The sequence below is a fragment of the Thalassophryne amazonica genome, chromosome 15, assembly GCF_902500255.1.
Source record: "Thalassophryne amazonica chromosome 15, fThaAma1.1, whole genome shotgun sequence".
In the NCBI taxonomy this organism is placed as follows: domain Eukaryota; kingdom Metazoa; phylum Chordata; class Actinopteri; order Batrachoidiformes; family Batrachoididae; genus Thalassophryne; species Thalassophryne amazonica.
The window spans coordinates 24,485,452-24,500,537 of record NC_047117.1 but is presented as its reverse complement, the minus strand read 5'-3'; the positions used below and the strand labels follow the sequence as shown (position 1 = coordinate 24,500,537).

Sequence of the window (15,086 nt, the reverse complement as noted above, 5' to 3'; positions counted from 1 at the left end):
TTGGTAGTTTTATGGATAATTTCAAGCATAATATCATTGTAAAATTAGTTGTACTGATCTTGGATCAGTATAGGACACTGTCCAATGTTCTGAGTTTAGGTACCATAATCAACATTGTCACAGAAAAATACAGGAGTAGTGAATCTGCATATTCTAGTTAATTTTTTTCACACTGTTCTCAGACCCGGACCCGCAGCCTGACATGCACCTATTAAATCAGACAAAGCAAAAGGCTGTGGTTTGACACTTTTCTGCTTTCACTCCTTTGTCTGCCATCATATTTTAATAGTTTTTCCAGCATGTTGATTACAAATTGATCAGAAAAGTCCGCAACTTTACAAGGCAGAGTCTGAAAGAGAAGAAACTGTACAGCTTACCTATGATTTGGAGGTGATGACTGTAGAAAGAAAAGCTTGTTGAGGGTCAAATTAATCCATAATAAAGCATAATACAGCAGCAGAGAACTTTAACACCGTCATGCACTTCATTGCATGACACAGAGTTACAGATCTGCAGAAGCCTAAATAAGGCTTTAAGTTTATTAAATAAATCATCATAAATTATAAATTTGATAACTTAACTATTTTTATATTTATTTTAATAGTACCTGTACCTGGATGTGTTGCTGTATGTGGTTAAATGATTAAAAAAATGTTGAAAACATAAAAGGTTCATTCAATAGTTCAGCGCAGTTGGAACCAAAATAGCAGCATGTTCCAACATTACTCTCCTCAATAAAGGGACTGTAGATTTATCCAACCATTCACTCACTGCAGTTTAGGGTACATGCCGAGTCATTTTTACAGACTTGTTGAGGAACAGATTATATGTGCAGTGATGCAAATATTATCAATGCAGTCTCACCCAACAACTGGACATTTTTGGTACCAACTCAATCTAGCGACTGGAAAGTACTCAGTAGGGTGTATTTTCACACAAAGCAATTTACTGACAAAAAAATACATCCACATTATATTTCTAAACTGTGACCATACTATTGTGAGCTAGAGTGCAGTTTTTATTTTATGCCTAAACATTGAATTAGACTGCATTCCTCCATCAACAGAGTAATGATGACCAACATCAGTGGTGTAGCAGACCATAGTTGAGGAGTGATTCATATGGCTTTGTGATGTCACCAAGCCAGTTTTTGATAGAAGGGGTAATCATTTTGCCTCTGTTGATACGTAAAGGGACTTAAAGGAAAAACAATAAGACATACTTGAAAGCAATCATTAGAGTAACAATAATTACAAGTAAGTCACTTTGAAAAACAATACACCACAATGCCAAACTAATATTTGCACTTAATAGCATCAATTTCTAAAATCCCCTCAAACTTGACAGTCCTCAATAAAAGAACCTTCCGGTAATCCTGAAGATGTGAATTTGATTGTCTGGTCTAAACGTAACAACGAGCTGCAAACCTGCTAACATGAGCTCTACTGGTCAGGCCAGACCAAACTAAAACATTACATTAGCAAGAGAGGTTTGGTTAACAGGTCGATACAAAAGAAAAAAAAACTGTCTGCTTACAGCTGGACTTCATTCAGTCAAACAGGGGTGGAGCTGTGTGATGAATCAATAGCTTCTATCAGATAAACATGCACACAAACATCCATGCCTGGAGCATGACAGAGGCCTACAGATAATTGCACAGACTCACATACGAGTGACTAATTCATCAACAGACCAAAAAAAAAAAAGAAAAACAGCAAAGCATAAAGGTCAGACATTATCGGAGATAACAGGACACAAAACATGGTTGCTCAGAGAGAAGCTTTGCTAATCAAAGAGACAGCTAGCTGTGTGAGGGGACCTTCAAAATAAAAAGCCTGTTAAGGTTTTAGCCCAGTCAAAATGAACCCAATTTGTAGGCAGCAATGAGACCAAAAAAGGGTAGTTGCAAAAACCAAAATGGGTAATGTTCTCCAAGTGATTATCAGTCCAAACAAGTGATGTGGAAAAAAAATGACTCCAAACAAACCATAACAATGAAGTTCAAGCCAGGAGTCAACACACAAAACTACTACAGAGACTACAGGAGGTAAAAAAAACAAGGTTCAGGGTACTTACAACAAACAGGAGCTGCGTGAACAACATTTTCGAGGTCGGGCATTGCCCCAGCCCCCTCTGGTGGCCTTTTTTTTGTTGTTGGTGAAAACATTGCCGAACTCAGTACACATATGTATGTAATTTGGTCACTTTGGTCACTCAAAGTGGTCAGACTTGTCAATAAAGTCAAATTAATGTACTCTGTTTCATTTCAGGTCAGTTTGGTGTATAAATCTCATTGTCTCATCAGGCAATCAGCTGGTTAATAGAAGCAAGCTAGAGACAAAAACCAAACCAGCTGATTTCAACAGAACAACATACAGCCTGAGTGTGTTTTCACTGAGTGGCCAGTCGAGGAAGTACAAATTCTTGCCCCTTCACTGGAAGTGATGTGGTCCCAACCTCGAGAATGGGCACAGTGATGAACGCAAAGGAACCAGTAAATGAACAGAGAACTAGGTGCTACTTACCAACTCAAACTGATGAACAAAATGGAGGACAGGTATGGCAGGGTCAAATGTCAGGTGACAACTAACAACATAAGGTGATCCAAAACTTAGACAGCTAAACTGAAATAGAAACAAAACATGACTATAACCAAAGCATAAAAAAGATGGATCCAAAACCATGTAATACAAAAATAAACATAGAACTCAAAAAGTATCAGGCTTGGTGGCTAAAGACATCTGGACGCAAATGCAAAACTCAGGCATACAGCTTTGTTGTTCAAAAAGGTTTAGTAGAGATTCAGGCAAAGGTTGGGACATGTTAAGGCAGTCCAAAACAAGCAGCAGTACAAAAAACATCAGGCAGAGGCGGAGTCGGGTACACAGGCAGGCGGTCAAAAACGATGAGGCAGAACAGGACTGAGAAAACACACGGAGTAGAGTGGAAAAGAAGGCACAAGGCGCATCAATTTGGTAAGTGACAAGTGAAACTAGAAGCTTAAATACACCCGGGTGATGAACTACAAATTGGGAACAGGTGTGCGTGAAAAGCACTAGAACAAGGGTGTGGCCAGACAGAGTGAAACGCCCACCACCAAGCACCAAGGAAAAGATGAGAGGAAAAAGGGACAGAGAAAACCCAACCAGAAAAAGACCAGCAAGATAACCTAGAAAAACTAACAAAACACAATAACCAAATGGAGCACATGATTCAAACAAGACACAAAAATCTAAATCCTGACAAAAAGAGAACAAAATGCAACAGTGGACAAGAATAAGAACTTACTTTATTAATCCTGAAGGAAATTGACAAAACTGACAAACTAAGCATAAATAAAGAGGCAACAATAATCAACTACAGCAAACACTAAACAATACCCAAAGCTGAATCAAGAAATAAAAACAAACATGGAACTTACAAAGTGAACAGAGTGTAAAACAGAGGAGCTACACTGAAAACCCATAGGACCAATCCAGAGACAGATCGCACAGACAAATTAGACGACAGACCCAAGACAAAGACGGAAGACAAACCACTAGGAGGATATTCACGAAAAACAGCCACAGAAGGATACATGATAAACACAAACAGGGGTGTAGGCAGCAGACAACAAACACATAAGTGAATACAAAGACACAAGACAAAGTACTAAAATACAAACCCATAAATGAAAGGACACAGACAGGGTTGACAGATGCATACACATACACACTGAAGACCGAAAGGGGGCGTGGGCAATAGACAGAATAGAAACACAAACCATAAGCAGAAAGGTACAGACAGGGCAGTCAAACCCAGCAAAGCCAGCCTCAACATCCCCAGAAAATAGACATTTACATGTAACACTCAAGTCTGAAACACATAAATATACAAATACACAGTAACAGTAGATATGTGTTCAATTCATATTTACACAATTACTGTAAAGCTGACATCTGGGAATTTTTAGAACCTAGGATCTATTTTTAGATGTTTTTGAGGTCACCTTTTCACATGGGACAAAAAAATTTTTTAAATCAGTCCCGTATTAAGCTTGACAGTTAAAACAGTCAGAAAACTATATATAGAAAGTGTACAGGGCAAACACAAAACACTGGAGTAAAATGCTTTTCGTGATCACTGAATTCACTAAAATGTCATCTTTACCCTGGAAGACACTGCAGGCATCATGGCCGTGTAACACTGAACACCTATGTCTCATGCAGCAGTCATGTGCGTGTATATATTTACACCAGATTATGTGTCAGCAGTGTTTGTTTTGCATCACTGCTCAATCTCTTTTTTTTTGTTTGTTTGTTCATTTTTTTTTACTGGCTTATTTAGCTGAACCAGCTGTCACCCAAGAGGCCTCTCTAAAAGCACAATTCATATTGAACTGATTTATAATATACAAAATTAAAAATATAAATCACATACAGACTCACCATCAGCATTTATTGTGTTAAGGTTTTTATTGTTCATATTCTGTGGGTCACAGATCTCTGTGTGCATTTAGTTGAGGAGTGTTTGAAAAAGTGAAAAACAGAAAGTGACATTGTAAGCAGGCAGCAGTCACGTGACTTTATCCAGTCAGTGAAATTAAAAAGTATTTATATTTTTCATGTCAAAGTTTTTTCCCCAGTCATAGAAAGTTGAAAGGTGGTAGTAATTTTATGCTGCAGCTATGATGTCAAAATAGCACCAGGTCTATTCTCTAGAGTGGGGCGGTACCATCGATTTGTATTTAAGCCGCTAGATGGCGGATGCAGCCTGTCAGGTGTTGCCAGGCATGCCGCCATCTTGCTTAGTGTTATTACGTGTTGTCAGGTGATAGATTAAATAGAGATCGATCATTCGCTTACTTAAACCTGGGTTAAAGTGATCTGAAAATGCCGTTTTTGTGGAGTGGAGCGCACACGATTGGGGTTAACACACACTTAAGGGGAAGACATCAGTACCAACATAAGTGGCCGGTGTTGTGCCAAAGGAGCTATCCCCACCAGGAATTGTGTCCCCTGATGCCGAAGTGGTTGTTTTATGTATTTTATTTGAGCGCTCTGTAAAAGCGGAGCCGCAAGTAGGTTAAGAGCAGTCTTTGATATTAATATCTTTCATACGATGTGCGCGTGTGAAGCTTACATTCACCCCTGATTATTTCCCATCTTTAACTTCATAATGAAATTAATTAAGAATCAGACTAGTATCTCTTGTCACCGCAGACATAATGTGTTTAAATATGTTTGTTTGACAAACTGATGTTATTATTCTCTATCTTGATAATGACTCCAGTGGTCGGGACAGTATAAACAACATTCATAACTCCAGGTGAACTTTTCATAACATCTGGAATGGGACTAACAAATTCATTCAAATCTATTATATAAATAGTCTTGATCCTCTTCTGTATTTGTTTGACAAAAACTGGCTGTACAAATGTGAGACTGAGTTTGAATAAATATAACAGCACAGTAATAACACAGAAAATGCAGATTTATGGTGAAACTCTTTTGAAAACGTTGATCATGCCCATTGATTTCTATTTATGTCTGCTTGTTAGACACTAACCAAGATAACAGCGCTCTGTCAACAGCCAGTGAATGAGCGCATCGGCCCGGTCCTCCATCTAGTGAGTAAACAGAAATTTATGGGTGGTACACATGATACAACACAGGAGTCTGGGTGTTTGCACGCTCTGCAAATGTAGCAGCTTGTTCTGCAAATGTAGCAGCTTGCTCTGCGTTGTGTTGTAATTTAGGTTCTTTCCACTTGGGACGTGAACTTACAGTCTCCGGCATGGGAGGTGGACGCTTTGACCAGTGGGCCAAAAACCAAGGCTCTGGCCACTGGCCAGAGTATCTTTTAGCTGTCAGGGGAGTGAGGCCTGTTGACTATCATATGCACAGTGACTCCTGCTGGTGTCCGTCACAGAAAGCTTAATCTGTTAACACAGACGCCTAAATGAAAATCAACACACAATGCAGCCATGATGCAGACATGACGTTTTCAGTCCTTGGACACGCTGGGAAGCATGGAGTGTTTCCGTGTGGAGGTGCATGTGTGCACATTTACCTCAGTGATCATAAGTTCAATTTTTTTTAATCTTATTGATTCCTGACCAATTTTGTGTGTGGAACAGCATATATCTACACAGGTTTTCAACATCACTGCTGCATTTCCCTTGTTGCTAGATCCAGAGTTTATCGTTGTGTCCATGCTGAAAAGAGAACTGATAACATCGAGGCACACAGTCCTTATGGACTATGCATGAGTCCAAAATTCTAGTTCACAGTATTAAACATAAATCAAGTTGATTAACTTATTTTAAATAACTGATTCTTGAATTATTTTATTTCTTCAGTGAAATATCTACTCTACTTATCACAGGACAGAGACAGCTGTGATCTAAAATACATCCTGCTAAGAGCGCGGCAGTCAGACCTCCCTCATTGTGGTGACTGCCATAAGGACGGGGTCAGACTGCAAAAACTTCTCTCTTCCAAAATGCTCAAAACCATAACTTGCTCTCTAATCACAGGCCACACAGACACACTGCTAACAGTTAGCTACGGTGAGAAAATAGGCTCAGGCCTTTGACAGAGTGGTAACCTTCCTTCTTCATTCTGTCTTTGCTGATTGTGTTTTGACTCAAACACCTGGTTTCAGTGCACAGACCTGTTCAGCCTCTAATTTGTTGTGTTAATGTCTGTGACGTCAATACACGAGTGTGTTCACTGTGGGGTACACAAGGTTTAAATGACTGTTCACCAAACTGAGTAAACAATGCAGTCCCATTCAAGAATACATACTTAAACAGGTGCAGTCTCTGAACAAAAGCAACCAGAGATTTCTGATGTCCGCCAATCCGGATCCAGATCACCTCCAAAATTTAATGGAGTCTTTCATGACGTAATATGTATCTGTGTTGAAAATTTCGTCAAAATCCGTGAAGTCGTTTTGATGTAATCCTTTAAAGCGTATATAATGTGAAATCTTGATCCAGAATCCTGATTCGGATCTGAATCACCTCCAAAATGTATTGGAGTCTTCCATGGCCTAATATGTATCCAAATTTGGTGAGAATCTGTGAAGTAGTTTTGACGTAATCCTCCAAAGATTATATAAAGTGAAACTTGATCCAGAATCCAGATCCGGATGCAGATCAACTCTAAAATTTAATGGGTTCTTCCATGGCCTAATATCTATCTGTGGTGAAAATTTCACCAAAATCTATGCAGTAGTTTTGACGTAATCCTGCTAACAGACAGACAGACAAATAAACGCAGGTGATTTTATTACGTCGTTGGCGGACATAATAAGGCATCTAGGGCACTAAAGCTAATGATGACTCATACACAGAAACCGCCATGAAAGAGGAATTCATTTACACGATTACAACCCTGGCAAAAATTATGGAATCACCGGCCTCGGAGGATGTTCATTCAGTTGTTTAATTTTGTAGAAAAAAAGCAGATCACAGACATGACACAAAACTAAAGTCATTTTAAATGGCAACTTTCTGGCTTTAAGAAACACTATAAGAAATCAGGAAAAAAAAAAAAATTTGTGGCAGTCAGTAACGGTTACTTTTATAGACCAAGCAGAGGGAAAAAAATATGGAATCACTCAATTCTGAGGAATAAATTATGGAATGATGAAAAACAAAAGAACGCTCCAACACATCACTAGTATTTTGTTGCACCACCTCTGGCTTTTATAACAGCTTGCAGTCTCTGAGGCATGGACTTAATGAGTGACAAACAGTACTCTTCATCAATCTGGCTCCAACTTTCTCTGATTGCTGTTGCCAGATCAGCTTTGCAGGTTGGAGCCTTGTCATGGACCATTTTCTTCAACTTCCACCAAAGATTTTCAATTGGATTAAGATCCGGACTATTTGCAGGCCATGACATTGACCCTATGTGTCTTTTTGCAAGGAATGTTTTCACAGTTTTTGCTCTATGGCAAGATGCATTATCATCTTGAAAAATGATTTCATCATCTCCAAACATCCTTTCAGTTGATGGGATAAGAAAAGTGTCCAAAATATCAATGTAAACTTGTGCATTTATTGATGATGTAATGACAGCCATCTCCCCAGTGCCTTTACCTGACATGCAGCCCCATATCATCAATGACTGTGGAAATTTACATGTTCTCTTCAGGCAGTCATCTTTATAAATCTCATTGGAATGGCACCAAACAAAAGTTCCAGCATCATCACCTTGCCCAATGCAGATTCGAGATTCATCACTGAGTATGACTTTCATCCAGTCATCCACAGTCCACGATTGCTTTTCCTTAGCCCATTGTAACCTTGTTTTTTTCTGTTTAGGTGTTAATGATGGCTTTCATTTAGCTTTTCTGTATGTAAATCCCATTTCCTTTAGGCGGTTTCTTACAGTTTGCTCACAGACGTTGACTCCAGTTTCCTCCCATTCGTTCCTCATTTGTTTTGTTGTGCATTTTCGATTTTTGAGACATATTGCTTTAAGTTTTCTGTCTTGACGCTTTGATGTCTTCCTTGGTCTACCAGTATGTTTGCCTTTAACAACCTTCCCATGTTGTTTGTATTTGGTCCAGAGTTTAGACACAGCTGACTGTGAACAACCAACATCTTTTGCAACATTGCGTGATGATTTACCCTCTTTTAAGAGTTTGATAATCCTCTCCTTTGTTTCAATTGACATCTCTCGTGTTGGAGCCATGATTCATGTCAGTCCACTTGGTGCAACAGCTCTCCAAGGTGTGATCACTCCTTTTTAGATGCAGACTAACGAGCAGATCTGATTTGATGCAGGTGTTAGTTTTGGGGATGAAAATTTACAGGGTGATTCCATAATTTATTCCTCAGAATTGAGTGAGTCCATATTTTTTTTCCCTTTGCTTGGTCTAAAAAAGTAACCGTTACTGACTCCCACAATTATTTTTCCTGATTTCTTACAGTGTTTCGTAAAGACAGAAAGTTGCCATTTGAAATGACTTTAGTTTTGTGTCATGTCTGTGATCTGCTTTTTTTCTACAAAATTAAACAACTGAATGACCATCCTCCGAGGCTGGTGATTCCATAATTATTGCCAGGGGTTGTACTTATGAAACAAAATACAGTAAATCAAACTGGTCATGTTGCAAACAACTTCACAGAAAGAGTATAGAAAATAAATCTTTTTGCATTACTTTGTGTGACTGTTGTGTGAATAGTGACCAGCAATGTGTATGAGAAAAGCAAAGCTTTCCATAGTTAAATTTGCATGTGCTGTTCCCTGGTTTTCCTGCTTTACTGTGCAAATGAGAGACCACACCTGCCTAAAAACATGTACAGAAAGTACCCATCCTCACTGATTGTACTTCATGGAAACAAAAGGTGATTACAATGCCACAATATCAAACACTGCTAAATTGCTATTCATTTGTAGATGAGTTAGACTATCGCTAAACTGGCAAAAGAATATCGCTGACACAGGTGTAGAATCTTTTTTTTTTTTTTTTTACCATTTCAGTCACAAAAAGGATTTTCTTCAGCACCACAATAATTTTATTCCTTATTATTCAAATAAAGTATTCACAAACATATATCATCAATACGATCAAAATTCATCACATCTAGAAACAATTTGGGACAAGACACCATGAGATTCTCGTAGCAACAACACAGACAATGCAGGGGACTATTCCAAGCCTTCAATGATAAACTTGGTCAGTGTCGAGTCTTGTCAAGTGTGCTTAGATGAATTTACTTGGGATATATATATATATACACACACACACAAAATTGTTTTGGTCTCTACAGAGTGGTTCCTCCTCCATCACAACTGTACAGAGGTGAATTTTTTCTAACTTCTTATTTTAAAATGTTTTAAGCCATATGGTACATCTGGAAAGTATTCAATCACAGCGCTTCACTTTTTCCACGTTTTGTTATGTTACAGCCTTATAAAAAAAAAATGGAGCAAATTCTTTTTCCCCTCAAAATTCTACTCACAACACCCCATAATGAATTTTTTGTGCACATTTATTAACAATAAAAAAAACTAAGAAATCACTTGTATATACATATTCAGACCCTTTGCTCAATACTTTGTTGATGCATGTTTGGCAGCAACTACAGCCTTAAGTCTTCGTGAATATAATGCCACAATCTTGGCACACCTATGCTTGTGCAGTTTTTCCCATTCCTCTTTGCAGCACCTCTCAAGCAAGAAAAAGAAAAAATTAATAATTCAGTCTCGTGCTTCGACAGGACAAAGTGACTCAGGGCATCAAGGCAATCGCTGGCATGAGTGTCTGCCTGTGCGAGCCTAAACCTGAAACCAAAGACACACACAGTGCCTTCAAAGTTTGCTACAAATCACTTACTACATTGTACATCATGTGCACAAAGACAAGTACAACATGGGGTCATTTGCAAACCTATCTTTAAATTTGAGGATGCAGTTTCCAGAGAACTGCATTTTAGTTGTGATCCATTCAAGAATGTCGAAAAGAAATGGTGACAATTTGCAAACACAATGTACAAACAAAGCTTCTGATGATATGGTAAACAGCTCAATCAGGATTTCCCCCCCCCAAAAAAAACTAGTTTTGACATATGGCTGGCTAAAGTACACGGTGTGATGATGATCTCACCTGCAGTAAACAAATGTTATGAGATTCGCATGCTAACATGTCTGTGCAGTGCAGCACATTCATTCATGGCTGATTCAGTCCAAAATCTGCATTAACACAGCTGTTTGACTCTGTTCCCATCCCCTGACATCACAGCCTCACGTACCTGCTTATGCCAACTCTGGCAACAAGTCACAGTTTGTACAGCCAAGAATCTCTGGATTCAGATAAGGGGTGGTAATCAGGGGAAACACAGCCAACCCACTTTATACACAAGAGAATTAAGTGCATATCAAAATCTGATACATGTTCAATCACATACACAAGAAAGCAAGCAGGAGTAGAACAACAAACACTGACTGGGTGTGAGGGACTGGTACCAAATCAATTCTTTTATTTAATTACAGTATAAGATGGTCCAGCTTTCAGATATTGTGATGGTAATAAAGATCAGAGACAGCACAAGAAAGAGATCATCTGTGGTCTCATTTAAATTTAAACAGTGTATCAAACTAAAGGCCATGCTGCCTGGTCTGAATGACACGGCTAATTTAATGTGGTCAGTAATTATATTATATATATAATATTATATATTATTATATGGCTGTGACGCTATGCGCATTCTGATTGGCTGATTACCGGTCAGATATTTTCCCATATTCGTACCGTTTTAGTCCAGGAGCTGGGTGACTTTTATTCAACATGAAAGGTGCAGAAGGTCTGTAGTATCAAAAATGCTTATTAGGCTAAACTGTGCCAGAAAACGCGATTCTTAAGTTTCACAAGTGATGGGTGTGGCTAGGGGCCACACCTAAATTACCCCCCAAAATGGGTTTATTTAACATGGGAGGTGCAGACTTTGTTCCAATGTCAGTTGATGCAGGTGTATTTACTGAATGAAAAAATCCAACTTAAGAAGATTTTTTTTGGTGGAAGCACGAATTAAAAACAATTAATTAGTGCTAATTAGAGTTTTATTAAACATAAAAGGTGCGCAGTTGAAACAAACTTCATTACATAGTGCCACATCTCAGTAGTCATAAAAATAAACTTAAGAACAAAAATGATGGTGGAAAGACCCCTTAAGAAGGGCCACACGCTGCCACCCCCCAAATGGATTTATTTAACATGGGAAGTGCAGACTGTTTCAGTGCCAACTGATGTGGGACTGTTCACTGAATGTAAAAACCCAACTTAAAGTGTCCCTGCCATGCTATGATGTTTTTACATATTCTTGAAGAATTAAAAAAAGTTTTTTTCCACATGTTGTCTTTGGTTTTTTACCATAAAATTACACTGAACAAGTATTTAGACATTTCGTTACCCATCTGAGAATTTGAATTTTCCGCCTCCGAGTTGACCTACTTTTTCACTTAATGATATCAAATTAATGCATTTTACACTTTATATAGATGTATTCAAACTTTGAAAAGTGGTTACAAAACATAAACTGTGTTTTTCCATCTTGATCATTGGATAAAAGTGCAATTTACTACAGGTGTAATATAAATTCAATAATTTGTTGTCCTAGTAAGTAAATGCTGTAAGCAGAATGGAACAAACCGAAAACACAACTTTTTTTCTAGCTAATTTTGATTGTGATTATGTTGTTGAGACTCAGAGACAACTGTATTCTGAGATATTTTGATTGTGAATATGTTGTTGCATCAAATGTATTATTAGATAGCTTGCATATGCCTATATTTAGATGGCTTTAGTTACAGTCATACATATTTCATGTCAATCAACAATGCTAAAAGGTTGGAAGACTATCCAATTTTGTCTTCTGAACAAAGTATATTTTGCCCAAAACAGTAGTTATACCTTTTTTCCTCTGATTACCTAATGGTCATTCAACATGTTTTAGAAAGTATAGCATTTGAATATACCAATTGCACAGGCAGGAGCATTATGATGTCTGCTATTTAATACTTTAAAGATGATAATTTGTATAAAAGCATATATTATATATTATACCTCTTTGCTTTTATACAAATCATCCTTCTTATTTTATCTGTAAGGAGTGACTTTCGGCATTACTTTTTCCATATCCCCCCGGAGATGTCGTATTATGTAATTAAGTCGTTTTCAACTGTGACCTTCCAAAAGGATTTAACAATAGGGTTTCAGTGAATACCCCTTCAGTGATTGAAACTAAGTCTAAACCTATTGTGCTATATAATACCATTTGGGGGTATCTTGGTATGACCATTCTAAAGTGGTCTTTGCACCATCATTTTTGTTCTTAAGTTCATTTTTCTGACTACTGAGATGTGGCACTATGTAATGAAGTTGTTTCAACTGCGCACCTTTTATGTTAAATAAAACTGTAATTAACTGTTGTGTGTTGGGGGGTGTGGCTGGACATTATGGTGTTCTTTTCTTTTCTTTGCTCTCCAGGTGGCATGAAAGCTGATTTGTCTGTGGAGAAGGTGCTGGCTGAAGAGTCCTTCACCCTCATCAACATCATGTGCAGCACCTGTGAATGGTGCTCACGTGCAGCCTTAAGGACTTTCAGCTGAAGCAGATAATTGGATGGCGTTCTGCATTTAAGTCATGTGTGATTCAAGCAGAATTGCCGGGAACTCGACCTTGTGATGTTCGTTTGTGAGACGCTGAGGACCGCGCCTGGGTTTGACACATCGTGCCTCTGAAGGAAGAAGGGTGAGGGACACATGCTGTCAACACACATCAGAGGTGATTAATTGTTTGACTAAAAGTTCAAGAACACTTGGAGAAAATATGGGAGCAATTGCCGCATCTCACAAGCCAAATTGGGCCAGCGGACGCCCGTGTTGCGGAGCTTGCAGCGCAAGCCGTTCCGCTTCCTGCTGCTCCAGCTGCGACACCATCGATACTGGTGCAGATAACTCCGTCTCCCAGAGATTCGGCGTCCGAACTGATTGTTTGGCGTCCGGAGCCTTATGTGGGAGACGTTGAAGCCTGTGCTTAATTGTTGATGCAATGTTCTCTGGTGACGTATCTCCAGGTGTTCTGGGACAGGCAAAATAACAACACACACAAAAAAAAAACAAAAAAAAAAAACTTGCATGGGTTAATGTTTTGTTTTCTTTGAATAGGGGTTATAATTTGTTTGGGGAGTCAGAGGCGTGTCTGGTGGAGTGAACGTTAGACGGTTAGAAGCCCGTCTGGGCTCACTTGATCGGTATTTTTTATATGTTTATAGGTATTTTCTGTTTGGGTTTTTGGGTCGTTTTATTTTGTTGTTTTTTATTTCCCTACATCCCTAACCCCAACCTCACTTGCCCCAAGACCGTTCGTCTTGTGGGTTGTGGGGTGGTGCAGGTTGGTCACGCTGAGCGTTCTCAGAAGACCTCTGCACCTGGGGGGGGGGGGGGGGGGGGTGTTAGGGGCGTTTTTCTTGGTTTGGTTAGGGCCCGGTTCCACTCCAGCCTCGGTGAGCCTTTGTACCGTTCGTCATTGGTGTTGCCGGGGTGTGGTGCAGCGGGAACATACCTCAGTCGGAGGGGTGGGCCGATCTGTTGCCGTTCGCCATTTCGGTAATTCCACCCCTCCCGAGAGGCTGGGGTATGGTCGAGTTGGGGCACCGGACGTATTTCCGGTTTTCCGCTGCACCTTGGGGTGGGGCTGGGTTAGTTTTTCCTGTTCCCTTCCCCGGCTTAATGTTTTGAGCCGTTCGCCAAAATTGAGCCGTCGAGGGGCTCTGGGAGGGACCTGGGGTCTTTCGGGGTGCCGGGGAAGGTAACAGGGTTTACGGTTGTTTTATTTGCCCCCGGGGTTGCTTTTGGTAGTCCTCCAGGGGTTGGATTTTGATTTTGTTTTGTTTCCTTCCGGGTTCCACCTCCAGGGTTGATGGGACTGTCCTCTGGGGGGAATTGGCTTGTGAGGCCGACTAGCCAAGTGTGGCCGGGTCTGGGGTTCCGGGGTTGTGGGGAGGGTACCTCCTGGGGTTGATGGTACGGTCCTCTGGGGGGCGCCGTTTGCTCCATGTACACCTGGGGACCTTTGTGGGATTCCGGTTCTGGCTATTCCTCCTGGAACCGGCGATAAAGGCCTTCTGGGGGGGGTTGGGCTCTGCAGGCCGTTCTGGGGGGGTTGTTTGTTATTTTTCTTTTATGCGTTTATGTTTGTATTGTGTTTGTGGGGCTGTGTTGGGTTTTTGCATTTGGGTGTTTTTCTTTTCTTCCCGGGGTTGGATGGGACGGTCCCCTGGGGAGGTTTTGGGTGGGTTTTGTGTTTTTTCTTGTGTGTTGGATTGTACTGGGGACTGTTTTGGGGTTTTTGTTGACGCCAGCCGGCCTTCCAGCTGCGGTGCCCTGTCCTGCTGTCTGTGGTGGACCTTGGGAGCGTTGTGCTGTCTGCTTCCTGACGAGGACCCCGGAGGGAGGTGCTGTTCTCGGGCCTGGTCTGTTCGGTCACCGGGAGGCTTCCCATTAAAGGGGGGGTACTGTTGTGTGTTGGGGGGTGTGGCTGGACATTTTGGTGTTCTTTTCTTTTCTTTGCTCTCCAGGTGGCATGAA

At 40.1% G+C, this 15,086-nt stretch overlaps 1 protein-coding gene across 2 annotated transcripts in view; it reads right to left on the bottom strand.

Moving 5' to 3' along the window:
* Positions 1-15,086, bottom strand: part of coro2a (coronin, actin binding protein, 2A) — a 92,889-nt gene that overhangs the window by 52,288 nt on the left and 25,515 nt on the right. The gene's annotated exons all lie outside the window — the stretch shown is intronic.